Here is a 17,042-nt window from a genome sequence, read left to right as displayed (position 1 = left end):
AGGAGATTTTCCACTCCAAACCAGGTACTTTGTGTTTGAAAGAGACTTTGTTTGCTTTTTAAAGACTTAAGACACTTTATATCACTTTTCAGTGATATCTCTACAAATTCACATTGCAGCTTTATTCGTTTTGACCTACAATTATCCTGATAAATATTATATATTTTTCTAAACACTGTGTGGTGTATCTTTGTGCTGCTATATGGTGGTATTGTATGATTTATTGCACAAATACTTTACACATTGCCTTCTAAGTTAAGCCTGACTGCTCGTGCCAAGCTACCAGAGGGTGGGCACAGGATAATCTTGGATTGTGTGTGACTTACTCTGACTAGAGTGAGGGCTTTTGCTTGGACAGGGGGTAACCTGACTGCCAACCAAAAATCCCATTTCTAACATCTTCACATCTTGCTGTTGGAGCTGATATGTTGCCTACTAGCAAAAGTCTTTCTTCCTTTCTTCTCAGGAACAGAAATAACGTGCCGGTCATTACAATAGGGGAGCCAGCCAGGAAGAGAAGCCCAACAGATTCTTGGTGTGGAGAAAATCCAGAAGGACCGCTGTATGACCTGTGTCATGAATGGTCTCCCAGGTTTCATGAGTAATTCCCATATTGAATTGAAGCAAGATATTCAACTTTGTCCAGCATTCATGTTTTGTGCAGTGAGACTAGTGTGCTGCTGCCTGACTCTGGGGCTTGCACAGAAGAGGAGTTGTTGTCATCATCAATGGGAAAGCCCTGATCCATCTTAGGAGGCCACAACTTTTGAAGATGAACACCTGTTCGAGATTGAGCCCAGGAGGTGCAACCCTTGAAACCAAGCATCTCCCTGCATCCAGCCCAAAAAGCTGCATTTGCCTAACAGGAGCACCCTGTATACAGGTTTGCTTCTTTAATCACAGGTCCACAAGCCTTTACAGAAAGAAGCTGTATTTATTACTTTGCATCATCTAGTCTGTTACAGGAGGAGCACGTTGGCAGACACAAAAGTCACATCTCAAGCAAGGTATTCGTTCTAAAGACCGAGAGACATAATCACAGAGGCAAGCCTGCCATTAAGAGCTATAGACTTTGCCTGCATGAACTCGCAGTGCCACAAACTATTGAATTAATCTATTCACAGTTAATTAATGATTATGCCTACACGTCATATGAGGGACCATATATATTAGGAGAACGTCTAGAACTGGCAGAAGGTATTGTTAGGGGTTAAGTGCTTCAATAAGATTTGTAGATGAGATTACAGCTTGTTTAGTGCATTCATATTTGAACTGCAGTATTTCATTGTCCTGAGAGATTAAATTATTATTCATTTATTAAGCTAAGCACAGGGCTGGCCATCACATTATTGGATTTATTGGTTGGTTGTTGAGCTGTGTGCTGAGAGTTTTCTCTCAGAAATAGGACCAATGTATAATGTCTATCAACTTTTAAAAAAAAATACTTGCATTTTAAATTTGAATGTTTTCTATACAGTCCTATAAGGTGCATATGTCCAATGTGTTTCTGTTTGTGAATTCAGTCTTATTAATCACCATGAAAGATAAACAGTTTGAAAAGTATTGGTTTCTACTTTAAAAAGAGTATTAACTGGTGATCATATAGCTGGATTTAGGACTGCCCAATCAACTATTTTGATAGTTCCAAAGTCCTTGTTCGAGAAGTCAAGTTGAATATGCTGCATGCATGAAATTAGGTTTTCAGTTGGGGGCAGGGGGGTGAAGCCTCCTGTCAATCCTTGTCAGGGTGAACCATAAGTCACTACATTAACTCGCAGCTTGGCACAAAAGTAGCCAGGCTTAACTTTCTGTTGAGGTAATTGCGGGTGGCAGAGTATTGACACAAACGGGCCTGTTTGCAGTCACAAGTAACCCTTACATCACGATGTTCTGCTTTTTCTTGTGGACAAGCTCTCAATAATGCCAAGCAAGGGCCCAAAACCTGAGGGGGGCAAGTCTTGGGTATCAGGACTGACACCAGCAGAGGCCAGCAGCAGGGCTCAGGGAGGTCCAGGTAGGTCCGGTTGTAGTTGGTTAGCAGGCCAGTTACAGGGAGGTCTCTAGAAGCTTGTGTCCCTGTAGCTCGTCTGCCAGCTGACCGGTGGAGTCACTCTGGGTAGCTAGGGATCAAGTCAAGGAGGTCCATTCTTCTTTCTTCAGAAAGGAAGGCAGAATTTCAAGCAGAAGGGCTATCTCCTGGCAGCATGGCAGTCCTTCTTCTGAATCTTCCAAATGTCCAGAGTGCTCTGATGAGTGGTTCTGAAGATATCAATCAATCAATAGTTTATTCGGTCCAAATTTGGGCCATTTAAAAGATTTAAAAAGTATATCTGAAGATAACTAATGGCAGCTTTGTCTAAGAATTCCCCAACCTACCCCCAAAACTGGTTCTGGTCAGTTTCTTCCTTTCCCCTGGTTTTGTTTAAAAATTGTCTAGGGTGACACAAAGCAGAACAAGACTGGTGACAGGTGCCTTTCTGTGTGCTGCAGGCAAGGTCCTTTGACATATAGTCAGGGTAGGAGACAGCTCCTTCCCAACCATCTTGTCAAGAAGACCATCTCTCAGCTACACAGAGGTTCCATTGTTCATGGTTTGGGCCAAATGCACATTCTTGATGCAGAACAATTAATAGGCACAGGGAGCTGGAAACTCATAGAAAGGCCACAGAAACTTTGGGCAGGCAAATGGCAATTTTCTAAAAGTGGCATTTTCATAATTATAATCTAAAATCTGGCTTTACTGTTAACGATGATATTAAATTATAATTTATTTGAGTGTAGACATAATTTCCTATCTGCTCCCAATCTGAAGTTAACACATTAATTCTAATAAGATAACCCATTAATAGTCTATGGGAGGGATAGGCCTGACAACAGGGATACAAGATTTTAGGAGTTTTTCACTGTCAGGAGATGTAAAGCTTAAGCACACATCCTACTTTTTGAATTCAGAAAACCCCGCCCTTATAGCCTTTAGGGCTTACCATAGGGATGACTTAGAATTATGACCAAGGAAGGGTTAGACCTAGCAACAGGTGTATTTCTCCCTGTTTAAAATAGCAGTTTAAAACTGCACACACAGACGTTTCAGGGGCAGGGGTAGGTTTGTATGGATGTTCTACAAGACTAAATTAGCAGGTGGCACAATGAGTGCTGAAGCCTTTTAATTTACAGGCCTTGGGTACATGTAGTACCATACTAGGTACTTATAGGTAAATTAAACGCACCAATCAGGTGTAGGCCAATTATACCGTGTTTAGAAGTAGAGCACTAGTATGTTACCACTGATTATCAGGGAAAAAGTGCAGATCCTAAAATCGCTCAACAGCAAAAAATGTATTTGGTAATTTGTTCGGGACCAAGCTACCTTGTCGCCTATTACATTCCTTTCATTTGCATGCTGATCCTGAGTCATGACAAGGGTATTCTTGGTCTGATAGTACCACTTTCTGCTGTTTTATGGCTACATTAAAGCAAACTGATCAACTGCATGGTGCAGCCCTAGTGGAGGGATTACTCTTGCAATTCCCACACAGATGATCATACATAGGTCAGATTAGAGGATGATTGTACAAATCCACACATGTCCGGCCAACCCATGTATATACAATCCTTAAACATTGTTGTCACATTATTGCTTACATGACTCCTAATACTTTTCATATAGGCAAGACTACAAGCCCACAATCGTCAAGCCAAGCACAACCATACAGAAGATGATGCATGTCTAAAAATACATCTCTCTCTCTCCTAAAATCTTTCATTACAATCCTAGAGAAGCGTTTCTTTCTTTTGTTGTTTAACTTTCCTTAGATTATGAAGCCAAGAATCACAGGTTATATCACTATGGTCAAAATATAAAAATATTTTTGCTGATTCTAGGCCAGACAAAATAGGAAGAGGGGGATAAGTGGCTTTCAAAAGAGCAGCAACCAGCTCAGGGGAGTATGAGCAGCTTTGACGTGGCAGGTCTGATCTGTACCAGTGGACAGTGCTACTGCAGAACAATTTCAATGCAACATCCTCTATCGGGCACGATTGACAGGACTGGTGCCTGATTTCCCTTGTTCCAAGGTCAGCAGCTCTAGCCACTAGGCCACATTTCCTCCCTATCTGACTCTCCGTCACTGAATAGTTCCTTTCTGGAGTATACTGAATAAACTTGCCCCCACGGTGATGATGACACAATTCTTGTTGCATTTAAACATACACAAAGCAGGTGCTTTGTGCTCCAGGCATGTTCTGGGGAAGCTGCTGTTCTCACACTCATTGACCTGACTTGTGCACTTTTCAGTGGTACATGTCAGGCCCTACTTGTTGAAGTTGCTGTGCTCACATGCTGCTGCAGAGGGCGCCATTCGGCGCTACATGTGTGCCCGATAGGCCTATCGTTTTATGTGCTCATTTCTCCCTTCCAACTGCAGAGTCTCCACAATCATAAAAATACTTTTCTACTCGACGCTTGTGAATACCAAAACAATAGTAAACTTACACAAAAGTGCATGTTTACCTTTGTGAGCCAGGCCCAATGACAGGGGAACCTGAGGGTCAACTAAGAGATGAGTAATGACCCGATAAATCGGTAATTGCATGTCCGATTCCCCCAATAATTCCTCACTTTCCCCAAACTTTCACAGAGATCTCTGTGTGAAAATAGAAATCACCTTATAATTTTAATGGGGCCACCATCGGAATTAAGAGATCGCTAAGAATGATGTCCTATCTGCTGGACATGTGTGGCTTCCACAGCCTATGGCTGTGATCTTATTCAAAAGTTACGTAGCATGGTTTTTATTCAAAACATGTTTAGCACGTTTTCTTATTCAAAAGTAATGAATGGCTTCTTATTCAAAACATGTATAGCCCAGACTCCTATTTAAAAGTATATAGCATGATGTCTTATTCACAATATGTATAGCTTATGGAGTGGTTTCTTATTCAAGACATGTATAACATGGTTCAATCATCTTGCTGTGTTTAAATACGATACGACTATTGCTCTAACTGCAATCAACAGGTTAAAAAAGTGCAATGGATTGAAATCAAATCCCAAAGTAAAAACAGCACACTTTCTTTTTGTATGAATGTACTCTCAAACGTAAAACATACATACTGAAGTCCTACCGCGTAAGCCATTTGTAACATATAAAGGTGACATTTTTCTAACAAAACCCATTTACTTCCCATTCAGACAGCGGGTTTGGTAATTTTACATCTAAATATTTGACAGTGCATTACACATTGATAAAATGTCATACTCTGCTCTGCACGGAGAACAAAAAAGTCTGCTCATTCGTTTGATGTTCTGACGTCTGTCTTTGAAGAGTTGTTCTCTTGGGCAATACAGCTGCATGCTCTTGACAGATTTCTTCATTCCAGTGGTTTGCAGACATAGACACAACAATGAAGCAAATGCGGTGAAAGCGTGATGAGACATACCCCAGAGAGAGGTTGACAATGTGGTCTTCTTTTATGTTCAGGCATATTTATTTCGTTTATGAAAGTTGAAGCATGTTCTAGCCTGAGGTACAGGAGACTTGATTCGGTTTATATCATCCGTGGCTGAGAAACGATACAATGATATGTTAGAAATGGGGTCTTTGGTTGACAGTCAGGTTACCCCCTGTTCAAGCAAGGACCCTCACTCTAGTTAGGATAAAAGAGAATCACCCTCAGCTAACCCCTGCTTACCCCCTTGGTAGCTTGGCAGAGCAGTAGGCTTAACCTCAGAGTGCTGGGCGTAAAGTATTTGTACCAACACACACAGTAACTTAATGAAAACACTACAAAATGACACAACACCAGTTTAGAAAAATAGGAAATATTTATCTAGACAAAACAAGACCAAAACGACAAAAATCCAACATACACAAGTCAAGTTATGATTTTTTAAAGGTTTAAAATAAAAAGAGTCTTTAGGTAGTTGTAACAACACACTAGCGCTGCTAGCGTGTAAATGTACCTGGTTTGCGTCAAAAATAACCCCGCACGGGCGGTGTGCGTCGAAAGTAACCCTGCACGGCTGTGTGCGTCGAAAACAACTCGGCACGGCGGTGCGTGTTGAAAAAGCCAGCCACACGACGATCCGAAAGTCCCGCGGCGCAGGGTGCGATCTCTCAGCCTCCGTCAGCGATGCTGCGCGTCGTTTCTCCTGCTCCGGGCGTCGGTTTTTCGGTCGCGTTTCCTGCGGCGTCGTTTCTCAGCTGCGGAACCGGCGTTGTGTCGTTTTCTCAGCCGCGATCGGATTCGCGTCGATCTTTTCTCCGCACGGCGCTCGGTGCGTGTATTTTTGTCCTTAGGCTGCCAGCCTCTCCTTTCAGGGTCCCAGGAACTGGAAGGGCACCACAGAGCAGAGTAGGGGTCTCTCCAGAGACTCCAGGTGCTGGCAGGAAGAAGTCTTTGCTATCCCTGAGACTTCAACAACAGGAGGCAAGCTCTACATCAAGCCCTTGGAGATTTCTTCTTCAAGATGGAAGGCACACAAAGTCCAGTCTTTGCCCTCTTACTCTGGCAGAAGCAGCACTGCAGGAAAGCTCCACAAAGCACAGTCACAGGCAGGGCAGCACGTTTTCCTCAGCTATCAGCTCTTCTCCAGGCAGAGGTTCCTCTTGGTTCCAGAAGTGTTTTCTAAAGTTTGTAAGTTTGGGTGCCCTTCTTATACCCATTTTAGTCTTTGAAGTCACCTTTCTTCAAAGGGGACTCACACCTTCTTGTGAAATCCTGCCTTGCCCAGGCAAGGCCTCAGACACACACCAGGGGGCTGGAGACAGCATTGTCAGAGGCAGGCACAGTCCTTTCAGATGAGAGTGACCACTCCACCCCTCCCTCCTAGCAGAGATGGCTAATCAGGAAATGCAGATCACACCCCAGCTCCCTTTGTGTCACTGTCTGGTGTGAGGTGAAAAACAACCCAACTGTCAAACTGACCCAGACAGGGAATCCACAAACAAGGCAGAGTCACAGAATGGTTTAAGCAAGAAAATGCTCACTTTCTAAAAGTGGCATTTCCAAACGCACAATCTCAAAATCAACTTTACTAAAAGATGTATTTTTAAATTGTGAGTTCAGGGATCCCAAACTCCACATGTCCATCTACTCTCTAGGGGAATCTACACTTTAATCATATTTAAAGGTAGCCCCCATTTTATCCTATGAGAGAGAGACAGACCTTGCAACAGTGAAAACGAAATTGGCAGTATTTCACTGTCAGGACATATAAACCACATTACTATATGTCCTACCTTACCCATACACTGCACCCTGCCCTTGGGGCTACCTAGGGCCTACCTTAGGGGTGCCTTACATGTAAGAAAAGGGAAGGTTTAGGCCTGGCAAGTGGGTACACTTGCCAAGTCGAATTTACAGTGTAAGAATACACACACAGACACTGCAGTGGCAGGTCTGAGACATGATTACAGAGCTACTTATGTGGGTGGCACAACCAGTGCTGCAGGCCCACTAGTAGCATTTGATTTACAGGCCCTGGCACCTCTAGTGCACCTTACTAGGGACTTACTAGTAAATCAAATATGCCAATCATGGATAAACCACTTACATACATTTTAAACAGGAGAGCATATGCACTTTAGCACTGGTTAGCAGTGGTAAAGTGCTCAGAGTTGAAAAGCCAACAGCAACATGTCAGAAAAAAATAGGAGGCAGGAGGCGAAAAAGACTGGGGATGACCCTGCATAAGCAAAAGTCCAACACGACCCCCTACCAGCCTAAAGCCAGGGGAGAACAATCAATACCTTGATGTACTTCCCTGATTGGGGCGATAGAACAGGGACCCAGGCCCACAACAGCAGGGGCATGTTCCAGTTCTACGCCTTCCTGACTCCAGTTGGATCCCTCTGTCCATACTCTCAGGGCCCACTAAGCTAACCCATGGGGAACCCTTCTCCACATCTACAGACACCATCTGTGCAACACCTAACTTTACTTTGCTCACAGATGTATTGCAATGGGCAGATAGTACCACCAGGGCCAACACAGTGGTGTTGCCCACTCCACCCCCGGGATGTGACTCTCGTCCTCCCCCCCCCCAGGGGCAACTCTGTCCACCAGGACAGCAAGCCACAGTGGCCCCAGACAACTGTCAGGGATGAGAGCCCGACCTCAGGCCTCTCTAACCACTGTGACTGTGGAGAGTGGGGGGTGGTAGCCCCAGGTGCCTGGCACCCTTTGACCACTCTCTCTTCCACCAGGTCAGGGATGACAACCTGACCCTGGTCCTCCCCTCTGGGGCTCTGTAACCTCCCTGCAGAAGCGGCACCCCCAGAGTCAAAAACTGTCAGGGTGCTTGTAGAAGCAGTCCTGCACAATTCTTCCACCAGTGCAGGGATGTTAACCTGCAACTGATCCTCCAACCTGGGGTCTGTACCTTCAGGTTGGACCAGGGCCAGGGGTGAGGCTTCCCTCCCCCTGCCCTCTCCTCTGGGGTCCTGAACCACCCAACTAGGAGTGGCCCCCCCAGAAGACAACATGGTAGGGGCACTGTTAGCAGTAGCCCCTTCCTCCAGGTCAGGGGGGACACCCTTAACCTGGCCTCCCAATCCAGGGTCTGTACCCACAGACTGGATCACTGCCTGGCAAACCAGGACTTCCTGGGGGGCATACCTACCCCCTACCAGGTCAGAGTTTACCCTCTGAACCTGGTCATCCAACCTAGGGTCACCACCCTGCGGTTGAACCACTGCCTGGCACACCAGGACTTCCTTGGGAGCACACTTACCCCCCATCAGGTCAGAGTTTACCCCCTGAACCTGATCATTCAACCCAGAGTCACCACCCTGCGGTTGAACCATTGCCTGGCACACCAGGACTTCCAGGGGGGCACACTTACCCCCCTCAAGGGACACACTGTCCTGAAGGGCCACACAAGAGTCTGGCTGGCGCAGGTCCCCTGACCTCTGCCCATCTGACAGAGTCTGGATTCCCCCCAGCCCAGAAATGGTCTCACCAAGGTCATTCATGGGGGGCTCTGCTCTCAGAGCCGACCCCTGACCCTCCAGGTTCTCCACTGGGGTCCGCAACCCCCTCTCAACCCTCTGTCTGGACTTCTGCACCCCCTCACTAGGAGTGGTACTGCCAGACACCAGAACTGGTGGGACGCTGGCTACAGCCGCCCCCCCAAGTTCTCCTGACACTGTGGGGTCTCCCTCAACAGATGGCCCTATGGTACAGGCTAGGCTCCCCTCCTGGTGTTCCCGCAGGGAACCCTCCAGGACCTGGGACCGGATCTCGGGCACCTTGGGCCTCAACCCATCCCCATTCCCTCTCCTCTGAGACTGGACATGGGGTCCCTCACCCATCCCACTACACTGGGACCTACCTGGGACACTACAATCCTTCCCTACCTCACCTGGTTGGGAACTACCTAGACCACTCCTCTCAGGAGCACCCCCAAATGCCTCTTCAGACTCTCTGGTACTCACCCAGAAGTCTGCCTCCATTGTAAGCTCCCTGGGGTCAGAGAACTCACACTCCACCTGGTGTTGGCATAGCTCTGGAAAATAAGGACTAGACATATGCTCTCCAGCAATTACATCACTCAGCCCCTCGCATGAATTAACCAAAGTACCCTTCACCCAACCATCCAGTGACTCTGCTTTGACAAAGCACCCCACATCACCCTCCTGAGACTGGTGAGACAGTACCTGACTGTCCCTGACACTCAACCCACACTCTTCTGGGATGTCTTCACACTCCATAACCAGGACTTCTACCTGGGGGGAACCCCTCTCCCTGTCACTCTCACCTAGAGTCAGTAGAGTGTCCCTCCCACCAGTAGGAATATGACTCCCCATGCCAGTTCCCCAATCCACCTCAGGGACCCTGTGCATCACTGGAGCTACCTCATACCCCTGAACCTCCTGGCGTGTGTTAACTCCCTCCTTCAAGTAGGGCACCACCTCTCTGGGCATGTGCACTTCTGCAGCATCACTGGATATACAATTGTTGCTGCCACCATTCCAGCTGGACTCAGCCCTCATGACTTCCAGCTCTTTCAATTTAAGCTCGTAAGCATAAATCATTTTTTTAATCTCTAAGTTCCTCCTCCTTTCTTCCAACTCCCAATCGAGCTTTTTCAGCTCCCATTGGTACTCCCTCTCTGCCTGTCTGTCCTGTAACTCTTCAGGAGTCAGACCCTTGGGTGACACCCTGCCATCCCTCCTGGGGACCCTCCCCCCAGGCGTAACAGGTTCCTCCACTACACCACTGTGTATCCTCTGCACTTCCCCACCCATATTCTCCTCCTCTGTGTGCCCTCCAGCCTTCTTGATTGTCACCCAAGCCCTCTGTGCCTGTTGCAGCTCCCCCTCCCTGGTGGAGCTCTCAGTGGGACAGTCAAGATCTTTAAGGAACTGTTTCAATTGAGCAACTGAGTACTCCTTCAGTTTCTCCATTTCAAACACAGCTCCAGCTGTTGCATCTCCAGATTGAGACATGATGGTCACAAGTGCAAAGTTCCAAAAGGCAGAAAAAAAATAATTTCCCAATGAAGTAAAAAGAGTCAGTCAAGGGATCAGCAAAATCATGGAAGTAGAATAAAAAGAGTCCTTAAGAGAAAAATCAAAAGATCACCAAACAAGTAGTATGTGGTCACGTAGTGGTCTGAGATCAAAACAGTAGTGTACACTTAATTACTGTATGTCAAGTACAAATACAAGTCCAAATCCCGACCGCTGGTCACCAATGTTAGAAATGGGGTCTTTGGTTGACAGTCAGGTTACCCCCTGTTCAAGCAAGGACCCTCACTCTAGTTAGGATAAAAGAGAATCACCCTCAGCTAACCCCTGCTTACCCCCTTGGTAGCTTGGCAGAGCAGTAGGCTTAACCTCAGAGTGCTGGGCGTAAAGTATTTGTACCAACACACACAGTAACTTAATGAAAACACTACAAAATGACACAACACCAGTTTAGAAAAATAGGAAATATTTATCTAGACAAAACAAGACCAAAACGACAAAAATCCAACATACACAAGTCAAGTTATGATTTTTTAAAGGTTTAAAATAAAAAGAGTCTTTAGGTAGTTGTAACAACACACTAGCGCTGCTAGCGTGTAAATGTACCTGGTTTGCGTCAAAAATAACCCCGCACGGGCGGTGTGCGTCGAAAGTAACCCTGCACGGCTGTGTGCGTCGAAAACAACTCGGCACGGCGGTGCGTGTTGAAAAAGCCAGCCACACGACGATCCGAAAGTCCCGCGGCGCAGGGTGCGATCTCTCAGCCTCCGTCAGCGATGCTGCGCGTCGTTTCTCCTGCTCCGGGCGTCGGTTTTTCGGTCGCGTTTCCTGCGGCGTCGTTTCTCAGCTGCGGAACCGGCGTTGTGTCGTTTTCTCAGACGCGATCGGATTCGCGTCGATCTTTTCTCCGCACGGCGCTCGGTGCGTGTATTTTTGTCCTTAGGCTGCCAGCCTCTCCTTTCAGGGTCCCAGGAACTGGAAGGGCACCACAGAGCAGAGTAGGGGTCTCTCCAGAGACTCCAGGTGCTGGCAGGAAGAAGTCTTTGCTATCCCTGAGACTTCAACAACAGGAGGCAAGCTCTACATCAAGCCCTTGGAGATTTCTTCTTCAAGATGGAAGGCACACAAAGTCCAGTCTTTGCCCTCTTACTCTGGCAGAAGCAGCACTGCAGGAAAGCTCCACAAAGCACAGTCACAGGCAGGGCAGCACGTTTTCCTCAGCTATCAGCTCTTCTCCAGGCAGAGGTTCCTCTTGGTTCCAGAAGTGTTTTCTAAAGTTTGTAAGTTTGGGTGCCCTTCTTATACCCATTTTAGTCTTTGAAGTCACCTTTCTTCAAAGGGGACTCACACCTTCTTGTGAAATCCTGCCTTGCCCAGGCAAGGCCTCAGACACACACCAGGGGGCTGGAGACAGCATTGTCAGAGGCAGGCACAGTCCTTTCAGATGAGAGTGACCACTCCACCCCTCCCTCCTAGCAGAGATGGCTAATCAGGAAATGCAGATCACACCCCAGCTCCCTTTGTGTCACTGTCTGGTGTGAGGTGAAAAACAACCCAACTGTCAAACTGACCCAGACAGGGAATCCACAAACAAGGCAGAGTCACAGAATGGTTTAAGCAAGAAAATGCTCACTTTCTAAAAGTGGCATTTCCAAACGCACAATCTCAAAATCAACTTTACTAAAAGATGTATTTTTAAATTGTGAGTTCAGGGATCCCAAACTCCACATGTCCATCTACTCTCTAGGGGAATCTACACTTTAATCATATTTAAAGGTAGCCCCCATTTTATCCTATGAGAGAGAGACAGACCTTGCAACAGTGAAAACGAAATTGGCAGTATTTCACTGTCAGGACATATAAACCACATTACTATATGTCCTACCTTACCCATACACTGCACCCTGCCCTTGGGGCTACCTAGGGCCTACCTTAGGGGTGCCTTACATGTAAGAAAAGGGAAGGTTTAGGCCTGGCAAGTGGGTACACTTGCCAAGTCGAATTTACAGTGTAAGAATACACACACAGACACTGCAGTGGCAGGTCTGAGACATGATTACAGAGCTACTTATGTGGGTGGCACAACCAGTGCTGCAGGCCCACTAGTAGCATTTGATTTACAGGCCCTGGCACCTCTAGTGCACCTTACTAGGGACTTACTAGTAAATCAAATATGCCAATCATGGATAAACCACTTACATACATTTTAAACAGGAGAGCATATGCACTTTAGCACTGGTTAGCAGTGGTAAAGTGCTCAGAGTTGAAAAGCCAACAGCAACATGTCAGAAAAAAATAGGAGGCAGGAGGCGAAAAAGACTGGGGATGACCCTGCATAAGCAAAAGTCCAACATGATACATGATGAGTAATGTCCTGCAAAGGTGAAATACATCTTGACGAGCAAGTTCAGAAAACATTATCATTCAAAATCTTTCAAATGCCTTCCTATGTGCAGTGTCTTTATACATGTCAAACATTAACCACGACTGCCATACATCATTTTTTTGATCCAGTGAGTTCTTGCAGCGCCCACATTTATAAACAAGCAGAACTTGTAAATACAAACATGCATATTGCCAATTTTTAAAAATCATCAAAGGTTACAGGGACTAACAGGTTGCTGTTTTACTCATACAAAACCGTAGAAATTCAGCAGTTGTAGTTAAACTTGTAGTTAAGAAACTATAACTCATTGCCCAAAGTTACTCTGCAGCACCAGTTACAGTTTCTTCAGATAAGTGTAACTATAACTATATCTGCTGAATTTGTAGGGTTTTATATGAGTAAAACATCAACCTAACCTATAACACCCTTCTAACCTTTGTCTTTGTCAGTGAAATTCTATGGCTGTTTTTAACACGCATATTTCTGTCAGGTTGCGACCAGCCAATCAGGGCCTTGTTTTTCCTCTGGATTTGAAGAGGATCGAAGGAGAATCTGAGGAGGATTCTGGCATCTGCTGATCATCCCCAAAAAATAATTGGGCTATTTTCTGCCCATGACCCCTCCATGTATCCAATGGGGTGAGGATACCTGCATGCAGACCCATTTATAGGTTTTTACACTGTTTTACTCCCACCTTCAGCCAATGGGAGAAACAAAATGTCAGCCGCAACTTTTCTGTCTAGTTGCAGCCAGCCAATCAGGGCCTTGCTTTTCCTTCCAAATTTGAGGAGGATCCAAAGAGGAACCGAGGAGGGTCCCGGGAGGATCAGCTCCTCTGGATACAGACATTTCTTTTTCCTTTAAAAACTCCAAAACTACCTAATGGATTTACACCAAATGACAAAAACCATGCTTTGAGGAATAAATTTAAGGTAATTTTACCCAGCGTTTTGGGCTTTGGCCATGTTCAAAATCATTATGGGAATTAACATGGGAAAAACACTTTTTTTGACCCACCTTTTTCTTAACCTCCGCTTGACGGATCACCCTGAAACATTCGATGTACAACAAGGATCCTCGAGCACACCTGTTTTGGAAAATTTCATAAAGATCCATCAAACAGCGCCAAAGATATAGCCAAGTTAAAAAATGTTTTTTTCCAATGGAAACTAGGTCTTAACTATAACTACCCACTGTATATATACTACTACTATATATTCACTGAAAAAACAAATGTTACAAGGATGTTATAGTTAGGTTCAGATTGTACATGTACAAAACCATAGAAATTCAGCTGTTACAGTTCAAGTTATTTCAAGTAATTATAACTTGTGCCGTAAGGTGTGAGTACGGCTCACACCCTTACCATGCACAGTTTTCTCATCTATAAGTTTACTGCAAATGTCACAGTGGTATTATCAATGGCGTCATAGAAGATGTCATGAGTGTTGTAACATCTGGGGTAATTAGCCATACATGGTGAGGACATGAGTATAGTTACGTTATGGCCCAAGTTATAGTATATATATAAATATATTTTTTGCTTGCACTCCTTTCTGCCCTCCATGCTTTGTTGTGCTGCAACTGCTCTTCCTGCCTAGCAGCCATGGCCTGTTGTGAAGCTCCTTTCCTGACCCTTCTTGCCTGTGTCCATCCCCTACCCATCCCTTTTGTCCTCCATAATCCTTTGTGCATGGCTCTACCCATGCTCTTTTGCCCTCTGTGGTCGTTGTGCTGCCACTAACCCTCCCATTTGCAATACATGGCCTTCTGTGCTGCTGCCCCCTTTCACCTGCCCTTTGTGGTTAACTTGCTGCCCCTGACCCCCTCCCACCTTCCCTCTGTTGTATGTGTGTATGCCATTATAGTCTTACTGTTCCATGGTGTGTTGTGTTTGCAGTGCCCATTCTGTCTGCCATCCATGGTCAGCTTGCTGCTCCAACCCTGCGTCCTTGCCCGTACCCTCCTTTTTCCATGTACAGGCTCCTATCCCCTCCCTCCTGCCTTGCCTGGTCTGTCGTCATACCCTTGCCCCCTGCCTCCTGCCCTTCATGGCCTATTATGCTGCAACTGACCCTCCTGTCTGTCCAGAATGGTCAGATTTGAAAATAAAACCTGGAGAATTGATTTTCCTCATTGACTTACATTGAAAAAGATATGATTAAAGGCAGGAGACAGATAAAATAAAGACCCTTTGGGCTTAAAATCATTAGGAATCTCCTGTCCGAATCGAGTCTGTTGGCATGCATGGTTGTACTGCCATGGCCTCTTCCTTCTGCCCTCAATGGTCTGGTATATTGCCACAACATCTCTTGGCTGTCCTGCATGGTTGATTTGTTGCCCTCACCCTCCTTTCCCCTGCCTTCCATGGTCCCTTGTGCTGCCACTGTCCTTCCCGCCTGCCCAGCACCGTCAACATTTTGCCTATGCAGCCTCCTCCCTGCCATAAATTATCCAAGTCTGTGCCCTTGACATCTGCCTCCCTGCAGTATTCTAATGAACAGCTAGATTACTAATATTCTATTTTTATTACAAAAGTTTGGCATGCCTGACATCATTTTGATGTAATCAAAACTGTAATACCTAAAGTATTTCATTTGGAAATTATAAAAATGAGAGGGTCTTATTACCATAGAAATGATGGTTATTTCTCTAAAATACTAAAATGAGGACATATTTTCTGAGTTCTCACATATCGACAAAGCACTTTTAAGTTATTTGCTATCTTGATGTTTTTATCCAGCTGATCACTTGATTAAATGTTTCACTTGGTGGAGAGAATGCGGTGTTACAGCCAGAGCTGCAGGCTTGGCAACTGGGGAACCAGGTTCGAGTTTCAGTATCAGCTCGACATCCTTTGATTCTGGGCACATCACTTAATCTTCCCATGCCTTAAGCCCAAAAGGAATGTGTTCTTGTATAATGTAACTAATGCCCATGTAAAGCACTCCAATACATTTGGGTCAAGCCGGTGCTATATAAAACTACAAAAAAACAAAAAAAGTATTGCACACTTCTATCATTGGGCTATACTTGGCCTATATTTGGGTGATATTTGTGCTACATTTGGGCTCTTTTTTCTCTGGTGACCATCTTGGGAGACTCCTTTGTTACGAAGCTCCTTAATCTCCTCATTTACTGCAGTATCCACAGTAGAAAATGCTTTCAGTTTTCCAGTTCGATTGCATAATAATGGCTGTCAGATGTGCCACACTTTTGACATTAATTCAGAATATGCATGCTTCAGTCTACATGTCAGAATGATTTAATGAAATAGAAGAGGAAGATATTTGAGAACTCACTTAAAATGTGAATTAATTTTTCTTTCTACAGCACTAACCATAATTGCTACGACAAAATGAAACCCCTCACTTTCGTGCTTTCTAAATTAAATATTTTAAGTTTTACCTGTTTGATTCACTCAAGAAGACTTCAGGTGTGCCACACTTTTCTCATTAGGAAGACTGCTAGCGCTCTAGTTGTTCTTTAGAACACTCTGGAAGGCTGCAGTAGAACACAAGGGAATCAACTGACAGGCTACTCCGGTGGAAGAAGAACAGGAAGATATTTGAGAACTCACTTAAAACATGTCCTAATTTTTCCTTCTACGGCACTAACCATACTTTCTTTGACAAAATGAACTCCCTCATTTTGTTACTTTCTAAATTAAATGTTTTAAGTTCTACCAGATTGATTCAATCAAGATGGCTTCAGTTGTGCGCACTTTTATCATTTTTTTTGGAACACTCTGGAAGGCCTCATTCTCATATGGCTGAGAAAGATAATGTGAATTTACAGAAAATATGCTCCCATTTTAGCTTCTGGAGCACCTTCCATAACATCTATGGGAAAATCATGAGAAAACAGTTTTCTCTCAAACATAACTCAAGAAATCCCAGTCTTTTTCACAGGGTAAAATCACCTTAACAACAAATGATTTATATTGTAACTATAACTCGTGCCGTAAGGTATCTTTAACTCGAGTCCCTGCCATGAACAGTATTTTCATCAAAAATGTTACTGCAAATATTACATTAGATTTCATCAATGATGTTGTCAAAGATGTTATGAGTGCCGTAAATTGTGGTGTAATTAGCAGTGTATGACGAAGGCGCGAGTTATAGTTACTTAAGGGCACAAGTTATAGTTACTTGAGATAACTCTAACTATAACGTGAATTTTCA

At 44.9% G+C, this 17,042-nt stretch overlaps 1 long non-coding RNA gene across 1 annotated transcript; it reads right to left on the bottom strand.

Annotated features, from left to right (window-relative positions):
• Nucleotides 1-4,412: 4,412 nt before the first annotated feature.
• On the bottom strand, nucleotides 4,413-16,356 carry LOC138296191 (uncharacterized). The gene is made up of 3 exons (XR_011203786.1): nucleotides 16,267-16,356; nucleotides 13,876-13,945; nucleotides 4,413-5,562 (listed from the first exon to the last, which is right to left on the bottom strand). It is a non-coding gene; the product is annotated as an uncharacterized lncRNA (long non-coding RNA).
• Nucleotides 16,357-17,042: the final 686 nt, after the last annotated feature.

Source organism: Pleurodeles waltl, chromosome 1_2 (genome assembly GCF_031143425.1).
Source record: "Pleurodeles waltl isolate 20211129_DDA chromosome 1_2, aPleWal1.hap1.20221129, whole genome shotgun sequence".
Classification (NCBI taxonomy): Eukaryota; Metazoa; Chordata; class Amphibia; order Caudata; family Salamandridae; genus Pleurodeles; species Pleurodeles waltl.
Note: the sequence above shows the minus strand (reverse complement) of the source record. Positions and strands in the feature narration are given on the sequence as shown.